The sequence below is a fragment of the Trachypithecus francoisi genome, unplaced genomic scaffold (assembly GCF_009764315.1).
Source record: "Trachypithecus francoisi isolate TF-2019V2 unplaced genomic scaffold, Tfra_2.0 Lachesis_group21, whole genome shotgun sequence".
Lineage (NCBI taxonomy): Eukaryota > Metazoa > Chordata > Mammalia > Primates > Cercopithecidae > Trachypithecus > Trachypithecus francoisi.
Window position 1 is genome coordinate 16,433,635 of NW_022681467.1, and position 23,870 is coordinate 16,457,504.

The 23,870-nt window shown below is 39.6% G+C and overlaps 1 long non-coding RNA gene across 1 annotated transcript in view; it reads left to right on the forward strand.

The window, feature by feature from the left end:
- The window catches only part of LOC117068466, a 191,481-nt gene that overhangs the window by 11,457 nt on the left and 156,154 nt on the right, over positions 1-23,870 (forward strand). The window contains exon 2 of the long non-coding RNA XR_004431144.1: positions 6,883-7,002. This is a non-coding gene — a long non-coding RNA (uncharacterized LOC117068466). The remainder of the gene's footprint in view (positions 1-6,882; positions 7,003-23,870) is intronic.

The following is a 23,870-nucleotide window of genomic DNA, read 5'->3' on the forward strand; positions in this document are numbered from 1 at the left end:
TTAATAAGATTAAGATTCTCATGAGAAACCACAGAGGCAGTGGGATGACTTGCTCATTTTTAAAATACTGAAAGAAAAAGACATTTAACCAAGAAGTCTATATTCAACAAATTATCCTTCAAAAGGAAGGAAAACAGCAATAACTAAAATAATTTGTTGCTAGCAGACCTTCCCTGTAAGTACTAAAGGAAGTGCCTCAGCTGAAATGGAGGAACTAGACGGTGACTCAAATCCACATTAAAAAAAAAAAAGAGTATCAGTAAAGGTAGGTACCAAGAAAAATATAAAAGCCAGCTTTATTGTGTTATTTTGGTTTGTATTTTTTTCTTCTCCTACCTGATTGAAATTACATAAAGCAATAATTGTAAAACTACGTTGGTGAGTTTATAATGTATAAACGTGTAATTTGTATGAAAATAAAAGCACCAAGGAGGGAGGAGAGAATAGAGCTATGTCAAAGCAAAGTTTTGGTGTACTATCAAAATCAAGTTGGTATTAATTTGAACTAGATTTTTAAAACTTATCACATTAATTGTAATTCCCAGCTATGCACAGTGGCTCACCTTTGTAATCTCAGCTACTCAAGAGGCTGAGGTGGGAGGATCCCTTGAGTTCTGGAGTTCAAGTCCAGCCTGGGCAACATAGTGAGACATCATCTCCAAATGAACAAACAAAACAAAAACTTTACTGAAAAACCCACAAATGTTTTTGGGAAAATAAACAGTATGGTTCTAAAATGTATATAGAAATGCAAGAAACCCAGAATAGCCAAAAAATCTTGAAAAAGAAGAACAAAGTTGCAAAACTCACACTTCTGCATTTCCATACTTCTAACCATCAGGCAGTTACTTTCCCCCATATTATATGTGTGAGTAGTGAGCTTCTAGACCAAACCCAGCACTTCAGGCCCATTGTATGCTATTGAAGAATTGTGTCTATCCCAAGTTTCTGGGGTCAATTCCCACTTGTGATTATGACAGCAAATATAAGATATAAAAATTTTGTAATTTGGAAACTGGAAAATGACTGTCACAGGTGACTGGAAACAGAAGAGAGACAGGAAGTTGGGACAAAAACTTGTGTGGGGTCATTAAGCTTACAATATAGGGTGGCTTTGCAGACCAGGACCATTTTGCTTGCAAATTCTAGAAACCAGACCACCATAACTTAGGCATAAAAGGAAATGTATTGGCTTATGCAGTTCAACAGTCTGGGATCAGATCTATGGTTTCAAGCAAGGCTAGATTTAGGTGCTCAAACAATGTCATCAGGAACTTATCTCTCATCGTCTCTGCGTTGACTTCATTCTCAGATAGACTCAGCCAATTACCATCAGCAGCAGAAAAGAACATGCCACTTTTCCAAACTTTCCAGTAAAATCCCTATTTTTTTTTTTATTGGTCAGACCTGGGTCATATATTCATTCCCAGAAGCCATGATAAGTCCAACCTGACACACATTGACTAGGAGTGGGGAAGGAAACTCCTTCCAAGGAAAAATCAGAATGAGGCAAAAAAGAAGGAAATGCATGCTGAGCAAGCAAAAATACCAGCCACTCATCCCAGAGAGCAGGGCCAACTGACAATGGAAGGTATTGAGTGCTTGAGTGGGAGGTCAGAAACTCAGTAAGGTGCTCGGCCTCGAAGGGTCAATTCATCTAATACAGTAAATCTGGCTACAGATGCTTTTCCAGTGGTATAATCGTGTTGCAATTCTTGCTGAAGCTGTGCTTCTCAGATTCTGCTTTGGTGGGTCTGGAATGAAGTTCAAAAGTCAACATTGCTAACAAACTCCCATGTGATGCTGACGTTGTTGGTTAGTGGACCACATTGTGGCATGCTGCTATGCTAAAGCATTAATGTAAATCATCTCTAGCTGTGGTGAGTTCTGCATCTTAATTGCCCTGCCCTTGAATTGGTGAGTGGTTGGACGATTCTGTATGCTCTGTCTGTGTGCCCTTGGCAGGCTCCATCCTCCTATCATTCAACTGTCTCAGGGGGATTTGGGAATGAGAGCCAGCCTTTGTGCCAGAATTATGGGCTTCCTCATTTCTCTACCCCAGGACTGCATGGGTTTAAGGCACTGGACCAAAGGAAAGCCTTGGCATGGGGTTCTGGAAGGTTAGTTAGCTGGTCCAAGATCAGCATTTTATTTCATCAAGGAGTCGGAGATTACTCAGTTTCTTGCTGCTCACTTATTACTCTTTGGCTATAGACTAAAGAGATTTGCCAAAGCCCAGATGACTACAGTTGCAGGAGTGGGCCCTACTGAGGCCAGCTTCAACCAGCAGAACTGCCAAGTTGACCTACAGGTTGATGAGTCACACAAAATGGTTGTTGTGAGCCACTGAATTTGGGGGAAATTTCAATACTATATTATTATGGCAATAGATTACTAAAAGACTATCTGTGTGGATTTGGGAAATTTTTTTAACCTTTATAAGCCTCTGTTTTCTCTGTATTTAATCTGTAGACTGTATTTACACAGTCTATATGGTATTTTAAAATTCAACCAGGCAGGAAAGGAGGCCCAAGCTCACAGCAGAGTTTAAATGAAGATAAACTCACATAGGGTTATTGTGAAGATTAAATAGAATAAGAAAGGGGAAAACCTTGACCCAGTATTCCAATAAATGGCAGAATTAGAACTACACTTTTCCTGTATACAGCTAGTCTTCAAGAAGCCTCATAGAGAAAGAAACTTTCTGGTAGAATTAAAAAGAGATGGTGTAAAAAAGAAGAGAGAAGTGGGATTTGTTATTCCCTTTTGGTGTCAGGTGGTTTCACAGATCATCCAATATATTTTATAGAATTCTATCTTCCCTACCAACTTATGTAGTAAGTTTTACTATTTGCTTTTCATAGATGAGGAAACCAAGACACAAAAGCGAGCTGATTTTGTTAAAGTCAGATAGTCAATGGTAGAGGGCCTGGGATTAAAAAAGCAAAAACACTAAAAAATGAAAAATAAATACAAAAGTTAGATCTTTCGCTCTAAATACCTTGCTCTTTCCACTATTAAAACCCAACTCAAACCTTAATCACATTGCAATTTTTATTAAAATATTTTTATTCAGAGCTCCCACTACAGAGTAAGAAAATAGATATCTTAACCAAACCTTTCAAAGATTACTTTTGCTTTTTCTATTCAACTTAATTTATCTTTTCTTTCCAGAATCAGTCTTTCTCTCCATCTCTTTGAATTTCTCCCTGACTCTCCAGTTATGTCTCTCTCCCTCTCTTCTCCCTGACTCGTTCTCTCTCTCTTTCTTTCTCTGCCTAAACAGGCTGTCTTCAGATCCCTGCAGTTAAAATTCAAGTGGAAAACAAGTGACTCAGCAAGCTGGATGTTGATTTCTTTGGTTTATTTGCTCTTAAAGAAAAAAAATTCTCTTGGCAGCATATCTAGAAAGAAAGAAAGAAATGAAAATTGTAAGGCTCTTGTAGGAAAAGTGTCATAGGTGTACACAGTCTATATGGTATTTTAAAATTCAACCAGATACATGATATAAACGTCATGCACATGTACCCTAGAACTTAAAGTATAATAAAAAAAAAAAAAAATTCAACCAGGCAGGAAAGGAGGCCCAAGCTCACAGCAGAGTTTAAATAAACCTCTTTACTGTTTGTGCTCATATGAATAAGCCATTTCTTCTTTCTATGTTTATTGTCTGTAGGAAATCAGACCTAGGATTGCTTTTTTTTTTCTTTAAGAGGGAATCTCGCTCTGTCACCCAGATTGGAGTGTAGTGGCACAATCTCAGCTCAATGCAACCTCCGCTTCCCAGGTTCAAGTGATTCTCCTGCCTCAGCCTCCCGAATAACTGGGATTACAGGCGCCCACCACCACACCTGGCTAATTTTTATATTTTTAGTAGAGACAGGGTTTCTATGTTGTCCAGGCTGGTGTTGAACTCCTGACCTCATGCAATCCACCTACCTTGGCCTCCCAAAGTGCTGGGATTACCAGTGTGAGCCACCATGCCTGGCCCCTAGGATTGCTTTTGTCAAGTGTGATTCTATACCTTTATCTGATTCTTGATCTGTACACATATAGCTTTTTTACTTTGTATTCATAGAAACAAAAGACTCAGAACCATGTTGTCATTTGGTACCATATGACCTAGATTTGGATGATGTGTTGGTCAGCAAAGGCCATGTTATACTGCAGTAACAAACATCCTCATGCTCATAATGGCTTAATATAAGAAAAGTTTATTCTTCCACTTGCTATGTGCCCAATGTAGATTAACAGAGCCATTCTTCATCATACTCACTACTGGGTATCTGCTGATGGAGGTTCCAACTTGGAATTCCATGATTGTCAATGTAGAGAGAAAGGGGGAATGACTCAAGCACAGGTACTTAAATGCTTCTTCTGGAAGAGACATTCATTACTCTTACTCATGCTTAATTGTGCAAGTCAAGTCATGTGGCCTTTTTTTACATTAGGGAGTGGGGAAGTGAGTCCTCCCACACCCCTAGAGAAGGAGAGCCAGGGTTTTATAAACAGCTCTAATAACTAGCCCAGATGGTCTCCCTGAAGTCCGGTAGGGTACTTGCTTCTCCTGGACCAACAATAAAGTAGGATCCTAGCTGATTCATTTTTCTCTTAGGTGAACTAACTTCTTGGAAAGAAATGATGTCATATCTTATTATACAGCTTAGAAGGTTAACATGTACAAGAAATGTCTGTGCTTTGAAAAAGGTAATGCAAAATTTTATTCTTTAAAATGATATGTACCTGGAGATAATACCCTTAAAAATAAGCAACATCCTTTTTCAGTTATTTCTTGCTTCTAATGTTACCTGGAAAAAAGTCTTACATTGCTCATGCTCTTGTTAGGAGTTACTGACTTTATTTTTAACCTATAATCCATAATTATCACTGAGCTCCAGGAAGCTAAAATTTTGTTCATATTGTCGATGTGAAATTTGGCTGTCCAAGGTGCGCTGACCCTTCAAATATGTAGAATATATTTTTAAGAAATGGCATCCATATGTTTAAATTCCAGCCAAATGAAGGTCTTCTTGTGATTTTTTAAAACATTTATCATATTTTCTACCAAACAAGATCGACAGAACTTGACTTAGAAAGCTGGCACACAGCTTCATGGAAACAGTTTCTAGAGCAGTGCTATCCAACATAACTTTCTGTGATGACAGAAATATACTACAGCTGCCTTGTCCAATAAGGTGACTACTAGCCACATGTGGCCATTTAGTGCTTAACATGTGGCTACTGACACTGAGGAACTGCATTTTAAATTTTGTTGAATTTTGATTCGTTTAAATTTGTATAGCCACACAGGCCAGTGCTACTATGTTGAATAGCACTGTTCTAGAAGTTGGGCTTTCTACCAATGTTTATTGTTGTTGAATTTTTAAAAATGAAAATGCATCCTTAACTTGAAATAAAGGAAGCTCATATGTGCATTCCTCGTCTGCTTGCTGAGAACCTGAGACTGCCACAGGGATGTTTTCTAATTCTGGGGTGTGAGCATCTTTCAGTTCTAGCAACCTGCAGAATCGCTTATTTGGGAGTAGACTCTGGGTTAGGGCATGCTGGGTGGCATTTTTGGCCTGTGGGATGGGATAGAGGGCAAGCTAGAGATTGTCCTCAAGAAGAACTATTACGTCAGTTGGTTTGGTGGCCTGATACCCTCTCCTGGTGAGACCTACGGGCTCCAGAAGGTCACCTGACGTGGTCAAGGAGAAGGTCCTGCCAGTTCATGCTGCAGAAGAACTGAGGTTCACAAACATACAATCATCCCATAACTTACTCCTACTAACATCATCCCCCATCACTGCCATCATCCCCCATCATCCCCCATCACAAGGTTGACAGTTTTACATCTCCTTCTATTATTTGTCTCCCACCTCAGTATGCCCTCTTCATCATTCTGTAAAATTACATTTGCTGTTTTATCCAATTTTTCTAGAGTATAAAACAAACATAATTTCATCCCTCCCCCAAGTATACACTCAAAAGACAAGTGCTCACCCTACAAACCAGCTCTCCCAAATATAAATATTTGGGAGTGGACATTGACCATCACCATCATCATCACCAGTAGAAAACAGTTGACAACACTTCTTTTCTGATTTGTCCAGAGCCGCCAATCCTTCTTAGGTCTAATAGGTGCCTCTGTGCTAAGCCCTCAGGGTACAAAGATGAATTACAAAGGTTTCCTCTTTCGGTGAGCTCCCAGCCAACAGCTGGAGATAAAAATATAAACAGTTGACTTGTGATTACACATAATAGTAGTGTGAGGTGCTTGAAAACAAAGAATAGGGAGTGACATAATAAAATATTTAGAATGAGATTAATATTCCCCCTAGTTACTTTGAATTTAGAGAAAGAAATATTTCCAAAAATGTTTATGGTAGAGATGGTATTAATATTCACCAATCCTGATGCTTCTTTCTGGTCTCACAGGCTACGTTACTCAGTCTCATTTTTTGTTTTTTCTTTGAGATAGGGTCTCACTTTGTCACTCAGGCTGGAGTGCAGTAGCATGATCTCGGCTCACTGCAGCATCAACCTCCTGGCTCAAGCCATCTTCCCACTTCAGCCTCCCAAGTAGCTGAGACTACAGGCATGTGCCACTATGTCCAGCTTATTTTTAATTTTTTTTTTTGTAGGGACACGGTCCCCCTATGTTGCCCAGGCTGATCTTGAACTCATAGGCTCAAGTGATCCTCCTGGCTCAGTCTCCCAAAGTGCTGAGATTATAGTCATGAGCCACCACACCCAGTCACTAGCCTCATTTACATTTAGGCAGGGGCCATGTGACAAGGTTCTGGGCAAGATATCTGGTCAAATTGATGTGCCTCCCATAAAAACCTCCTGTTCTGTTCTTCATGTTCTCTTCTCTTACAGGAGCCATGGAAGCCAAATGCTGAGGATGGTAGCATCATAGGATGAATGGAGCTGGGTTCTTGAAGCACTGCTTGGAGGAAAGACAGCAAAAATGCCTCATCAGTCCAACTGGACTGTTATGTGAGAAATAAACTTTCATTGTGTTAAACCACTATAATCTGGGGGCTGTTTGTTGCAACTGCTAGAATCAATCACCCTTGCAAATATAGGGTTCAAATGGTTTCAACTGGGTTATCAGATATAATCTTTATAATCTCCACATTTTACCAAAGAAGAAATGAAGTAACTTGCCTAAATTCATACAGCTAATTTTTGGAAGTTCTAGGACTAGAACCCAGTCTCCCAACTTCCAGTCAAAGCTCAGCTCTACAAGGTCAAAGTTGTCTCTATTCATCTATAAATAGTTTTCAACAACTCTTGTATGACTTCTGGTAAAACAGAAATATGTATATTGAATTTTATGGAAAATAAAAGTTGTCTTTATGGGGAAGAGAACAAGATAACACTGAAGTTTACCAAAAGTGATTTATTTTGATATTAGCATATTTAGGTTGCTTATAAAGTGCTGAATTTGAAACATGGCTGGATTTATCTATCAGGACAATTTTAGGTTTATCATTAGGCAATGCCTTGTTATATTGTGTGGTTTTGTTATTCTATGCCAGGTATATAAATTTATCCATTGCTGGGAGGTTGAAACTATTTGGATACAACATGTGGGTTCATCAATTACTGAGAAGAGTAGACTAGCTTTTTCAAGACTCAGTGTCATCAGATTGAGCTCTAAGTTTCTTAGGCCATGGACTTAATCCATAACATCCATATTTTCTATAATAAAGTGGGACAAAAAGAACCTAAAGTAATTCAATTGCTATGGCAGATGCTATTGCCAGTATGATCAATAGCCATTCTTCCCTTCCATCATAGATATCAGAATCTTGATACATTCAAGTGGAACCAGCCTAGCCCAGGTGATGATGAATGGTGATGAACATAAATCAGAAGTGACAATCTTGGTCTCCCTTCCAAATGATAGTAGTTGGAATGGAAGCAAATTCTGGTCAATGAAATGTAACTAGATATCCACTGAAGGCTTCAGCAAACTATTTTCCTCTTTTCTAAGTGGAAAGTATGAGGAACAGTCATTATTGTCTATCCCATCCTTCCTGCATCTGGATTTAATTAGGTGAGGATGTGACTCTTAGGTGAGGCAGCAGGAGTTCAAAGAGGTGGAAACACCTGTCTGGATTGGAGCATTCTGTTCTTCACATCCCTTTGCAACACTCCCTCCCACAAGAGCACAGTTGCTTGTTTTTCAAGTCATGGGATTGGGCTCTGTATAGGAACTATAGGGTTCATGTCCCCACTCTACTTCTCTGACAAATTGGCCTGGTTACCATACTGTCTCTCTACTCTGAGTATGAGTAATACAAATAATGCCTGCCTTCAAATTTTTAAATTGTAAATCCAGGATGATAAAAATCTACTTGATAGTGTTATTGGAAGACTTAGATTAGTTTATTAAACTAATGTTTACTGAGTGCCTACCATGGGCCAAAATTGTGGAAAGCACTTATGATGCTATGTGAACAAAGTAGACATGGTATCCTGCCCCTATGGGATTTCGAATCGAGTGGAAAAGACAGGCAAGAAAACACATATTGTTAAGTAAATACACCAAGAATCAGCAATCGTAACATTTTCAATGAACGGAACAGGATGGGACAATGGAGAAAAATGGTGTGGCAGGAAGACCACTTTAGACAGGGTGGCCAGAAAAGACCTTCAAAAGGTGGTGAGACTTAATCTGGGATAGGAAAGAGGTAAAGGAAGCCACCAGGCAAAGAGCAAGAAGCAAGGAAAAGATTTTTGAAGCAGATTAAAGAGCAAGAGCAGAAGCCTTCAAATGAGGAAGAGCTTGGCTATTTCAGGAGAAGCAAGAGAGCAAACATGGGCTGGGTACAGTGGCTCACATCTGAACTCTTAGCACTTTAGGAGGCTGAGGAGAGTGGATCACCTGAGGTCAAGAATTTGAGACCAGCCTGGTCAAAATGGTGAAACCCCCTCTCTACACAAAATTACAAATATTAACTGGGCATGGTGGCGTGCTCCTGGTGTCCCAGCTACTCAGGAGGGTGGCTGAGGCAGGAGAATCACTGGAACCCGTGAGGCAGAGGTTGCAGTGAGCCGAGACTGCACCACTGCACTCCAGCCTGGGTGACAGGGTGAAACTGTCAAAAAAAAAAAAAAAAAAAAGGCAAATGTGGCTGGAATGTAGTGAATCAAAGAGTGAGAGTGGCAGGAAGAAAGATGGAGAGAAGGAAAGGAAATAGGTCATGGGCCATGATACCCAATTTGGATTTGATTCTAAGCATGATGAGAAGTTCCTGAATGGTTTAAGCAGGTAACTGACATGATCTTCTAGGATTTTTAAACCAAAACTAGCTTTTGTGAAAAAAAGGTTTGGAGAGGTTCAGAAGGAATCAGACAGCAGGCCACTATAGTGCTGTTGGCATAAGACATGAGCAGCTTAGACTGGCAGAAGTGATGTGAGTGAAGTGAACAGAACTAAATGGATTCAAGAAAAATTTAGAAATTAGAATCAACAGGATTTTCTGATGGACTGAATGTGGAAGGTGAAGGAAAGGAAGAATTAAATGGTATTGTCTAGGGTTTTGGCTTGAAGAACTGGACAGATAAGGGGGCCACTTTTTGAAAGGAAAACATTGAAGAGGTTTTTAGATGGGGTAAACATCAAATTTGGTATCTTTTTTTAAATGGCTATGAGATATCTATATGGAGGTGTAGATTGGTATTGAATACATGTCTACACATATGTCTAAGCTGTTATATCAGTTAGCTATTGCTGTGTAACAAATCACACCAAAAGTCAGCAGTTTAAAACAATAGCTATTTTGTTATCCTGTGATGTTGCAGGTTGTTTATTTAGCTGGATTAAGCTGGAGGGACTCATTTGGTCTTGCCTGAGTTACCTCATGCATCAGTAGTCAGCTGCAAGTTGGTTAGATGGCTTTGCTTTTGGGGGTTGTTTGATGGTCAGTTAGTGTAATGTTCTGTGTGGTTTTTCATTCTTTAGTGGGCTGCCTTGGGTTTGATCATATGATAGAGGGAGGGCTCCAAGAGTAAGCACAGGCTTAAAGTTGGTAATGCAATTGGTATTCCCCAACCTTCTATTGGCCAAAGAAAGTTATAGAGCCAGTCCAGACTCACTGGGTAAGGAAATAGATTCCACCTCTTGATATGAGTTGTTGCAATGTGACTTTGCAACAGCTCACATCAAGATATGAAAGGGATATAAAAAGGCCATTAATTGGGGCTATAAATGCAATTAATTGGCTGTAGTACAGGTTATAACTCAAGAATCTTTAGCTTATAGGTGTTATTTAAAGCCATGGGACCAATTGAACTTAGCCAGAGAGAGGTTTAGGTGAAGAAGAGTTGAGTTCTAGGAAACTTAAATATTTTGTCAATAATTGATTAAATAATTTGTCAATGAGGTTGGTGACAGCAAAAAGACTTAGAAGGAAGGGTTAGTGATGTAGAAGATAAAACAGGAAGCAAAAGCATGTAGAGCAGAGATTTGTGTGTATTAATGTTTAATAGACTGAGTCTGATATAGTTCATATTCATCTACTGAGGGTAACCTCATTTCAGGGCACTTAGCTACCTCTATGTTAGAAAAAATACGTGGTATAAACCACAGTCCTACTATCTGGTCACGTAGAATATATTACTGAGTTGGAGGGACAGCCTTATGCTTATGTAAAGTCAGTAACAAAGCAGGACAACTACATAGGTGTTTCTCAAGAGCCCATCAGTGAGACTTTTAAAATAAGATAAAAACTTAACACTTTTGCTGGTTATATGAGTGTTTTAAGTTTGTGAAAACTCATCAGATCACATAGTTATTACTTATGTGTTCTTCTATGTCAACGTTATACTGCAATAAAAATTTTAAAACCCACACACACACCTTATTCCTCTGGATTGTTGAGGCCTCAAAGCGGCTTAGTTTGATTAAGGTGCTAAATGACGTATCATAAGAACTTACTTTTATTACATTCATTTGCATATATGTGTGATGTAGTCATATATATTTCAGAGCCAAAATTTAGAAAAAGAGGCTTGTAAATAAACAAAACAAATTCCTTCTCTTTGTGAGCAATTTAATCATGATTGATTTTTAAAACTTTTAATCGTTTTGAAAAATATTTATTACTTTTGTCTTCTACCCCAGCTTAAATGAATCTCCAGTATGTAAAAGGAATTTAGTTATCTGCCTTAGCATGCATTGTCCTTTTAACATAGAGCAAAAGAGAATTCAAACAAGAGAAATTGCTTTTTGTTATAAATTTATGATAACAAAAGGTATAGAAGTCTCTTTTGAATAAGAAGACTCAAGAACAAACTTGGAACAGTTAGAAAGAAAAGAAGACTTTGCAGAAATTTTTTAGAAGGCCAAATCAGATAGGGGCTTGCTTGGAAAAGTGGCATAGGGACAAATTGGCTGGGTCAGAAAGGAAAGCAACTTTTAGAAAATTGTCTATGGAAACAATCAAAGCATCAAAAGTCGGTAAGAATAATTTAGAGATGCTGGGGAGGAGGGAGGGCAAGACAGCTCAGATCCTCAGGAGGTTTGCATCATGTTCTACGAAAAGTTGAAATAGAAGCAAGCCTCTTATAACTAATGCAACTAAAAAATTATTATTATTATTATTATTATTGAGATGGAGTCTTACTCATCGCCCAGGCTGGAGTGCAGTGGCGCAATCTCGGCTCACCGCAAGCTCCACCTCCCGGGTTCACGCCATTCTCCCGCCTCAGCCTCCAGAGTAGCTGGGACTACAGGCGCCCACCACCACGCCCAGCTAATTTTTTTTTTTTTTTTTTTTTTTTGTATTTTTACTAGAGACAGAGTTTCACTGTGTTAGCCAGGGTGGTCTCCATCTCCTGACCTCGTGATCCGCCCGCTTCGGCCTCCCAAAGTGCTGGGATTACAGGCGTGAGCCACTGCGCTCGTCCTAAAAAATTATTATTAACTGTGTGTCCATGGCCTGTGAGCATAGTCAATGGCTGAACTCTCATAGAGCTGGCTGACTTGCAAGGTACTTAGAAATGATGAGATACACGTATATTTAATTCAGATGAGAAAACTGAGGCGCAGGGAGACTAAATAATTTGCCAAAGACCATCTGACTAATAAATGGTTAAAACACAACCAGAGCTAACAATAAAGACATATAGAACTGGACTGAGTTAAATACCTCAAGGTTTCAACAGAGGCCTACCCTGTTTCTGTGGGTAAACCATGCAAAATATTGGCTTTGTAAAGGATGAAGTTGGTGTGGATTTTTTTTTTTTCCATATTGGTCAAGGCCAGTGACCAGAAGCAGTGAGAGTGCCAGAAGTACTCTACAATGGGCAGGATGGAGACTGATTTCTGTAAGTTTAGAATAAAATGGCCACAAATTCTCGGATACTCCTTTCACTGGGAGCTTGGGGGTCTATATCTCCTCCCCTGGATCTGGGTGGACTTGTGACTGCCATCTGAATAATGGATTGGGTGTTGGAGGTCAAGGAGAGAAGCCCAGTCACCAGTTTGCCGCACGGGATGATGACAACTTGGACCCTAACCCTAACCTGAACCCTAACCCTAACCTTAACCTCTTTTCTGGAGTAACCTTAACCTCTTTTCTGGAGGTTAGGTGAAGACAAAGTTTCTAAACATATTTTGGAGGCAGAATGAATGGGACTTGGTGATAAAATGGATGTGGGATGGTATGGCTTGAGGAACTAAGTAGTGTCAATTCTCCCAGATAGGAAAAGCTAGGCAGAGAACCTCAAAGTTCTATTTTAGCCATGTTCCATTTGGGGTGACTATGAAATATCCTAATTTCTATTTGGGGTTGGAAGTCAAGTGGGAAATTGGATTTACAAACCTAGGGCCCAAGAAAGAGTTCTGAGGTAGATATATAATTTTTCTTATTAAACAAAAATTAGTTTTTAAAACTTGAATTCTTTTGACACAGCTACTTTGGGTGTGGTCTTAAATCCTGTAAATTTCAATGTCCTTTTGGGCTTCCCAATCACTTCAGCTCCAGGCTTCTTCCTGTAATGCCAGGGTCATCTTTCTCCATCTTTGCTTTTGTGTCTATGAATATTTCCTTCAGTCCTCTTCTCTCCTTATGAAGTAAAGCAAAGGCTGACCAAATTTCTGGACTCTTAGCAGCAGCATCAGAAAAAAAAAAAATCAAGATCTGGAGCTTAAATGGCTCCATACCATATATGTGTAACTTCACAGCAGTCCCCAGAGTTAAAGAAAAATGCTAGAGGTCTCCTAAGTCTGAGAAAAAATTGGTGCTCCATCATCAGTTCGCCTATGAAATTCTGTAACTCAATATGGCTGATTACATCCAACTTTTTTTTTTTTTTTGGTCTATAGAAGCATGAAGCAATGGCTACCTTTCCAGATCTAATAACTTCCCGTGGGACTGTCATGATGGTTAGTCCCTTACACCCAAATCCCCACTATTCCTCTTTCAGAATTGCTGTTGTTTTCCCATTAGGTCATTTCTATTCCTGGAGCTTGTTATTCTGACCCCAATAAGTCATAGCTTTGGAAAGATACACTTATTTAATTCCTGTTCTCAGAAATCATTCCCATTATTTCTTTATTTCATTGATTCTCTGCAATATTTGTAATTGGTCCTTGTCATAGGAAGTCAAAAGACTGAAAAGAGTAGAAAGGATGCTTTTCTCCAAGATGTGACATATGCCTACCTGTATAGAACTGTTGTTTTGGATTTCTGCTCTTAGGAATCTAACTGGGAAATGCCCAACCAATACCCTGCTGAAGTATGTTCTCATAATGGGGTAGGGGGAGGGCAGTTCATTAGTGTCAACAATTTTGTCAGAGTGAAAATTAGCATCTCTCACAAATGGATATGACCACAGACTTAGAGACAGATCAGTCTGGGTATATAACACTAGTCTGACTTAGCAGCTAGCTAACTGACCTTGAGCACAACCACTTAATATTTCTGTAAAATGTTCTCCTCATCTAAATGTTTGCACTTCTAGCTCATCTTTACCCTTCAAATCTGAACTCAAATGTCCTTGCTCTGAGAGGCCTTCTCTGCCTGCCCTCCCATGTAAAGAAACCAGCTCCATTTCTGGATAATTATTCTCTCATTTATTACTTTATTTCCTTCCTTCTACTTATGGTAATTATCTGAAATTGTCTTATTTACAATGTTTGCTTATGTGCTTATTTCTGATTCAACTTCCACTTTATACCCAGCTCAGAATAGGTGCTCAGTTAATTAACGAAATGTCTGTGCAAGGCCAAAATCACTAGCCAGTTTGATGAGAAGACTCGACCTAAATGATTATTTGCTATCCTTGCTTAACACTGTCCATTGGAAATATAATGCAAACCACTTATGTAACTTTAAATGTTCTAATAATCACATCAGAAAAGTCAAAAGAAACAGAAAAAATGAGTTTTATATTGTATTCTACTTTACCCAATATATTCAACATATTTCAACATGAAAGTTATTAACATAAAAATTATCAATGAGTTCATTTACATTCTCTTTTTTATAGTATATATTTTTTGAAATCTTGTATGTGTTTGTTACATATAGCACATTTTAATTTGAATGTTAAATTTTAATTCGGAATACTCGATCTGTGTTTAGATTTTGTAAGATTTATAGTTGAAAAAGGAAATTCACATACGCAAATTGTTCCAAATATGTTTAAACATTTTTCAATACTCTAATCAAGCATCAGGTCTTAAATTTAAGTTTAAATGAATTAAGATGAAATATAATAAAAAGTTCAGTTCCTAGTTACAACAGACACATTGGAGTGCTTAATAGCCACATGTGGCCAGTGGCTACCATATTGCAATTCTAAACATCTTGCCAAACATTTCTCATCGTGTTATCTTGTGGAAACATGTTCTTACAATCAGGTTATGTTATTACAAAAGGAAGAAAAGAAAGGAACTTGTTTGCATTAAGTGGAGGTGTATGGCAGGCACTTTGGTAAACGTTTTTTAAACAACCCTTGTAATGAATATATGAGGCAAGTTTCATCATCCCCATTTTATACATTGGGAAACTGAAGGCTGAGAGAGTTTGCTGCAGGCCCATAATGTCCCTCTTCCTCTCCAGCAGTTTCTAGCTGAGAAGCCAGTGAGCAAAGAGAAGATCACTCTCAGACTTCTACCCGGTCCTCCTGACATCTTCCCAAGCACTACCCTGACCATCTGAGAGCATACCTGGCTTCTTCTCCTCAGGTAGAGGCAACGCAAAGTAGGCTTTCTGCTTCTCACTCATGCAGAACCTAGGGTTGACTGGCCACAGGTGAGGCCCTCTGCCTAAGGAGTAGAACTAACTCCCTTCTCCCCCTTTAAAGGGCTGAGAGAGCCCTGCCTTGTCTCAGAGCTAGAGTGCAGGCAATAGAGATCTTTCCCCATGATTCTATGGGAAAGCCTCTGGGTTGGGAAGGCCTCTGGGGATATGGAAATCAATTGGGCTGCAATCATTTAAAATCTGCATTATTTAACTTAGACAATGCTCCTTCTATCCTTTGAAAAAAATAGCATATTTATTTGTATTTTTATTTCATGGTTTAATTTTATTTTTTTTTAAGACAGTCTCACCCTGTTACCCAGGCTGGAGTGCAGTGGTACAATCTTGGCTCACTGCAACCTCTGCCTCCCAGGTTCAAATGATTCTCCTGCCTCAGCCTCTCACCTGAGTAGCTGGGATTACGGGCATGCCACCATGCCCGGCTAATTTTTGTATTTTTAGTAGAGAGGGGGTTTCGCCATGTTGGCCAGGCTGGTCTCAAACCCCTGACCTCAGGTGATCCACCTTATTTTTAGCTGGGCACATACCTCTCCCCTGAGAACAAGAATAACATTTCTCAGCTTTCCTTGCAGCTAGGTGTAGCAGTCATATGACTAAATTGGGCTAATGCAGTATATGAGGAAGTGTTGTATGAGGCTGATAAGCAATTTCCTTAGAAAATGAGTCTTTACCCTTCTTTACTTCCTTCCTCTACTGTGCAGGCTGGAATGCAGGTTTGATGTCTGGAGTTTCAGTAGCCGTTTTGAGCCATAAGGTGAAGGCCATGAACAACAAAATAAAAGGAGCTCATATTCTTGGCACCATGGAGTGCTAAACCTGCCCTGCACTATTTAAATTTAAATTTTTCTTAAGTGAGAGGAATATAAACTTTCATTTCTTTAAGTCACCATTTGCATTTTCTATCATAGGCATCTGCACCCAAATCAAATTCTAACTGAAACACACACACTTCTGAAGTAGAAGACAGTTATGGAAGTGAGTGTTCTGCAACTAAAATGGCCCAATTAATTAGGTTACACATGGAGATGAGAGGTATGAGGCCTCACTTAGTCTGCTCATTATTAAAATGATCTCTAGGCCCATCACCCATATTTATTCATGATGTAAGAAATTTGCATTAGATTCTTAGATTAAATATTGGGCCAGATGTAGAGACTACAACATTTTCCACATATTGTTCATTTTGCCATTTTTTATCTACTGATATATATTTATTTTTAAATTTCCTTTTGTTTCCCTCTTACCTATATTTTTTATTCAACATTTCTTTTGTATCTTTTCTTTTCTTTTCTTTTTTGAGACAGGCTGTCACTCTGTCACCCAGGCTGGAATGCAGTGGCACAATCATGGCTCACTGCTGCCTCAGCCTCCTGGTTCAAGCAATCCTCCCACCTCAGCCTCCTGAGTAGCTAGGACTACAGGCATTTGCCACCATGTCTGGTTAATTTTAATTTTTTGTAGAGACAGGAGTCTTACTATATTATCCAGGCTGGTATTGAACTCCTGGGCTCAAGCCATCCTTCCACCTTGGTCTTTCAAAGTGCTGGAATTACAGGAATGAGCCATCATGCCCAGCCTGGTTCAGCATTTCCACATTAGACTTTCCCATGTTATTTTTCACAGACACAGAGAGAGAATCATTACCAAGTGGAGTATTTTTCTGGTTAGGGAAGAATGGCACAAGGGTTGAACAAGGAAGAGACAAGGCTGGCTTTCAGGGCTGTCAGAAAGTGATGCTGTAATGTTGACATCATTACCTAAGTCCTGGTTAATAATGTGCAAAGGACACATGCAAAAAGTACATGTGCAGGAAAAAGACAGAAAGGAAGTGCCTAAATCGAGAGCAGTTGTTATTATCTGGAGAATGGAATAGAACCCACACTATTATTTTTCATCTTATATACTTTTGGATTATTTGTTGTGTTTTTATCATTAGAATCAGCATTTCTTATTCTATAATTTAAGAAATAGAAATTAGTCAAGAGGTGCATAGTCAAGAGGTGATAGTGATTTAAAGTCACAGAAGCCATGGAAATGTTCAGTTGTGCCTCTGTCCAAAAGTCATTCACAGACCTAAGACCACATTCTGGAAAACCCTGGATCTGCCCTTGTGTCTTCCAGGAGAGTTTCCTCTTTCTTGCCTAGTCAATACAGGAGAGTCATTTCTGGGTAAGTAGTAGGAGGGCAGTGAAATGCTGGGCCAGGCTGAGGGTTACCTGCAGACTGGGTCACCACAGACTCCAACCTAAATATTTACCCAGGTGCTGATTACATGACTGTGCTTTCATTTTGTCATCACACTGTTTGCTGAGTTCCCTGAAATACCCCAATTCCTCTTACGCAGACATTTTGCTGTTCTTCCTCCCAGAAATCTATTTCTCTGTCCAGCTTCATGGTCATTGGCTTGCTATTGTAGATGATTGCATTAAAGGTTACAGATTTCCATGCCTCCATTTACCCACAGCTTTGGTTAGTGACCTTACCCGCTGGTTCTGGGCTTGGCTGAGATGTGTTTAGAGACAGTAGCCAACTCATTGAAAGCAGCAACTCAAAAAAGGGCATGAGCATTTTGGCTTTCTCTGTTTCTCTTGGATCCTTGCCACAATCAAGAGAACAGGCTTGAGCTGGCCTGCTGGAAGAGTGTGAGAGATACATGGAGTAGAGCCAAGTCATCCAAGCCAAGGCCACCCTGAACCAGGAACTGACAGCTAATTCAGCAGCTGAGAGTAGATGCCTGAATAAGCCCTGCCAAGATCAGCCAAGACCAATCCACATTTGCAGAACTTCCTAGTAGAAATGTAAGCTCATGAAAAATAACAAATGGTTATTCTTTTATGCCACTCAGTTTTGGGATGGTTTGTTACATAGTAATAGCTAACTGATTCAGTTGCACATTCCTTTCCTCATCTGCCTTCCTCCTTCCACCTTACCAAAAGCACATCAGACCATCTCTAAACAACTGCCTTATTTCCAATTCTCATGGCTTCCTTGGTCACGTCTTCAAATACTTCCAATAGCTTGCATTCCACCCATAAGCCTGCAGAAGAGAGAGACAGAGGGAAAAAAAAAGAAATACATTGAGGATCCTAGCAGTGGCCTATTTCATATGTGAGGGGCAAGGATTAAACTCTCTGTCTGCCCCGGGACACATCTGAGGCAGGCAAATGCTACGTTATACTGGGCCAATTGACTGGTTTCTAAGATGACTGACTGTTCTTTCACCTACAGAGCCCTCATTTTCTCCCTTTTCTTGCTTACTTCACCACTAACACTATAGATGTTGATCAATCTCATCAAAGCCAGAAAGCACACAATTAAAGGGCAAACCCATAACTTTCTATTCCTAGTTTAGAGAAGGAGGAAAAAAAGAAGGAAAGGAAAATATTTAAGTTAATATAGTTAGAAGCTCTGTATATTGGCTTGATGCTGGTGGACACATGGGAAACTCATGTTTTGGCCGACAGGAAAATTATGAACCATCATCCCATTGATTCAGAACTGTGTGTATGAACAGGTCTCAAAGTGAATACAAGTTCCAGTTCTGCCATTTAACACCTATGTAACTGTATCAGTTTTCTCTGTGTAACAAACCACTCCCAAATTTTGTGGCTCAAAAAAACCATTCACTCATAATTGTTCATGAATCTATGGATCAGCTAAGGGTTCTGCTGATTCGGGTTGAGCTTGCCTGATCTTGGTGGGGCTTGGTCATGCATCTGTGGTCAGCTGGAGGTTTGGCTGGTGCTGATTGATTTCATATGGTGACATGGGAATGACTGGACTCTGTCTCCACATGGTCATGCATCACTCAACAGGCTAGCCTAGGTTTATTTACTTGATGGTCACGGTGTTCCAGAGTATGCAAGAGGAGAAATTCTGATGCACAAGTACTTCCCAGGCTTCTGCTGGCATCATGCTTGCTCCGTCCTATTGGCTGAAGCAAGTCACATGGCCAAACCCAGCATCTGTGGGGAAATCTACCAATAGATAGATCCAGAGAGGCAGGAAAAATATTGGGGCCACTATGGCATTGATTCACCACAGTGATGTTTCATAAATCTCTTGGTTTCTCTGAGCCTCAGTTTCTACCTCCAAAAAATGAATATAGTAGTATTAGTCTGTTGTGGGTTATTATGTTCCCCAAAAGATATGTGGATGTTCTAACCCCTGGTAGTTATGAATGTGACCTTAATTTGGGAATAGTACCTTTGCAGCTGCAATCAAGTTAAGATGAGGTCATTAGTATGGGCCCTCATATAATGTGACTGGTGTTGTTATAAGAAGAAGAAAACATCACATGAAGACAAAGACCCACAGAGAGAATGCTATGTGATGACTGAGGCAGAGATTGGCATAGCACAGCTGCAAGCTTGTGAATGCCAAAAATTGATGGCCACCACTAGGAACGAGGAACAGGCAAGGATGGATTCTACCCAGAATTTCAAAAAACGTGGTCCTGTGAACACATTGATCTCAGACTACCAGCCTCCAGTACTGTGATACTACATTTATGCCACCCAGTTTGTATTACCTTGTTGTGGCAGGCCTAGTAAACTTAAACAGAGCCCAACTCATCTGGCAAATCTTTTATCAAGGTTGAGTAAGAACAGTTACTGCTGATGGATGGACTCTAGTCCTAAAAATGGTTATTCTGAGATAATGCAGATCTTATAGTTTCCTATTTGTAGGAGGCTGTTCAGGCAGGGTGGAGGTTGTATAGTTGCTGGGGCATCAGAGCAGCCTCAGATCTCTGGTGTTAGAGTCCCTGGGGTTTCCAAGGGATGAAAATGCCAGCATCGCTTGTCCTCCTGTCAGCTTCTCTCCTGGTTTGTAGTGTTACCCGGACTCCTGACAGACCTGCTTCCACCAATTCCTGAGCTTGAAATGCCTTCAGGGCTGGGATTTTCCCCTTTGCTAAAGGAGAAGCCCAAAGATCTGATAGCTGGCCTTGCTCCCATGCAGCTTTAGCTCTGGGAGCATTCCAGGAAGGCAGAGCCTAATTTAATCTTCCTTGTCTTGTGATTTCAATACTGTGTCCTCCATTTATACTTTCTTATTATGCAGGGAACGTGGTTCTAGGCATTGCTAGAGACAGTAGTAGTTGTTTTTGCAGGCAAACACAGGCAGGCAAAAGCTTGCCCTGTGGACTGTGGGAAGTCTCACGTCTCCCTGGGCATTGGATGAGGCTAAGTACATGAAAGGGCTCCCAGAATGCACCACTAGATTTCTCCCAGAATGCTCCCTGTTGCCTTCCCTAATTTTGCTCACCCTATTCACTTTGACTTGAGAAGGCTCTCTACCATCTCTCCATGTTGAAATGGTTCTTAAACTTGGAGAACTTTAAGACAAGTAAAAATGGAGAGAATATAGGACTTGAAAGAAAGATCTGAGTTTAAGATTCATATTTCACACTCACTGCGTGTCTTCAAGCAAGTCACTTAATATCTCTGATGCTGAACACTTACTATTACTATTATTATTATTATTATCTGGTAGACACAGTAACCTCATTCTGAGAGTCAGCTAACATAATGGGCCCGAAAGTGCTAAACTGTGTAAGACCATTCAATTTAGAAGAGGAAAATTTACTCATTCATTCATCTAACTAATAACTATTGGAAGCCTGTTCCGTGCCAGGTTCTCTACTAGATGTTGGGAATATGAATGAACAGTATAGTTGAAGTCTCATAGAGCTTACATTCTAGTGCAGGAAATAGGCAATAAAATAGCAGACAAACAAATGGCATAATTGCAAATAAGTAGATAATTACAAATTATAATAATTGCTAGGAAGGAAGCCAACTGGATCTTAAGCAACATGGACTGAATTGATAATGTCTGAGTTCAAAGGCTCTAATTCTCTGTACCTGGAGGACAAATCAGGCAGGGGTGTGAAGAGTATATATATGTATATATATATATATATATAGAGAGAGAGAGAGAGAGAGAGAGAGAGAGTCTCACTCTATTGGCTAGGCTGGAGTGCAGTGACAGAAACATGGCTCACTGCAACCTTCCTTGAAGTCCCAGGCTCAAGTGATCCTCCCATCCCAGCCTCCCAAGTAGCTAGGACTACAGGCACACACTACCATGCCTATATATATATTTGTGTATATATATATATATATATATATTTTTTTTTTTTTTTTTTTAGTAGAGATAGGGTCTCGCCACCATGCCCAGCTAATTTTTTGTTGTTGTTGTTTCTCAGTAGTGACAAGGTCTCGTTATGTTGTCCAGGCTGGTCTTAGTCTTGAACTCCTGGTCTCAAGAGATCCTCCTACCTCAGACACTAAAAGTACTGGGATTACAGACATGAGCCATCTAACCCAGCCCATATTTTTTTCATGTACTCTGAATTTCCTGTTGACCTGATTTTCTTACTGCCTTACCATTCTCTACTTATTAGGTCACTGGCATATGTGTATCTTCATGGGAGAGCAGGGGTCCCTAGACAATATGAGGTGTCACTGAATCACAACTTAAAAGTTGAATGAAACAAAAGTTTAGAAAGCTAACTTTTGTCAGCAGAGAAAAAAATTTAAAAAATGTTAAGCCTTTCTTTACATATTAAGAGCAATGTGCGGAGACTGAACACAGAGTTTCACTGTAAAGCAGAGTAGAAAAAACTTAGCTTACATTTAAAGGAAAGTTTCAACGAGACAGAAAGGAGTAGAAAGTTTCCCACCACTGAAAGAGAGAGGGAGAAAGAGAAACTGAGGGGCAGGAGGTCAGATATGAGTGAACTGGTTCCTTCACGTAGATAGACAAAATCTTTAGAAAGATAATTTTAGATGATCACTTAAGATGATTATTTTTGAGCAATGTGCTTCATAATTGCCTGCTCCTCATTGATAGAATGAATATTTTGGTAGCTGTGCATCTTACCTCACACAGTCCATAGTGACCAGAGAAACTGAACTCACCTTTAGTTACTGGAGTGGGGCTTAGTCTCAGCAAAAATTATGGTAATCCCAATCCCCTTGATGGCAATTGGTTCAGAAACCCAGGCTTTAGTCAATCAGCACATGATATTCCTCTGTCCATTCTTACTTGTTCTGAGATGACCCAATCAAGATGAAGGAAAAGTTTTTAAATATAAGGTTACAGAGAAGTTTTTCTTTTTTTCTTTCCCATTGGTGATGGAGGAAGTAGGCTCTCCATACAGTAGTTAGTCCCCCCATCTCCATGGTTTTATTTTGATTTCTGCATCTTGGTTACCTATGGTCAACCACAGTCTGAAACTATTCCATGGACATTTTCAGAAATAAACAATTCACAAGTTTTAAATTGTGTACCATATCCACATTGTACATGCTACCACGCATTAGTCATTTAACCCTCTCGGTTACCAGATTGACTGTTGTTGTATTATAGTGCATATGTTCAACTAACCCATATTTTACTTATGGTTGTTAATCTTTGTGGTACCTAATTTATAAATTAAACTTTATCATAGTATACATGGATAGGAAAAAAGATAGTATATATAGCATTTGGTACTATCAGCAGTTTTAGGCATCCACTAGGGGTCTTGGAACAATTCCCTCTCAGATAAGGGGGTATTACTGTACCATTTACAGCCAACTTCTGGCTATGCAGAGAAGTCAACTTTGGAATGAAGTCAACAGTGTGGATTTCATAGTGAAGAGGTGGAAATAACCCATGTCCCAGCTGCCACTGCTGAGCCCTTGAATCAACGAAACCTAATGCTAGACTTTTCATTTTGTGCTATAATGGTGTTCTTTCTTGTTTAATCCAGTTTGAGTCAGGGTTTCTGTTATTTAGAGCCAAAAGCATCCAAGATGATACAGTGGGAGAAATAACCAGTTTTGGAGGAATGCCAGAACAAGGAAAATTATTCCTCACTTTTAACAGCAGATCTTAGGAACATTTAAAGACCATAAGATGAGTCCTATGCCAATAGGGAGATGTCAAAAAAGAAAAGAAATGAACACATGATAGCATTAAATAGCAAGAAAGCTTATTACACCTGCCTTAGCCTGAGAATGCTTTACAGAGAATTCGCTTTCTTGCATGCCCCAGGAAACTGACTTGTAACCCCACCAAGGGACTCTCAGTAAAGAATGTGGTGATTTTGTAGAAGAGGCCTGCAGCGTGGGTCACTCAGGCTCAAGATTCAATGGGAATCATTGCCATGTCCCAGAGTAGGAATTTCAACACCAAGACCACAAAAGAAAGACAATTCAGCAAGGACAGACTATAAATTACACAAGACCCATCAGCAATAGATGCAGCAAAATTAGAATTTTCCCTGTTAGAGTATATCTGAACTTGAGGTCATTGGGAGCCAGCAGAGAACAATATGTAGGTAGGAACAGAAACTTCTGCCTGTTCCCAAACACTGTATTAGAAGGAAAGATCAGCTTGTGAGATCCACTGAGAAGGAAAGATAACAATTCTTATAGAGCATTTGAATAAGAAATGATTAATAATTTGCCCAAATGAGACTGAGTTAATCTGAAAGAGATGATGTTAAACTGGTTGTGATGGATTGCACCATTTGTCCTAATTCTTTGCCCAACCCTGTATTCATGTATCATTTTGTCAAGTGACCTCATA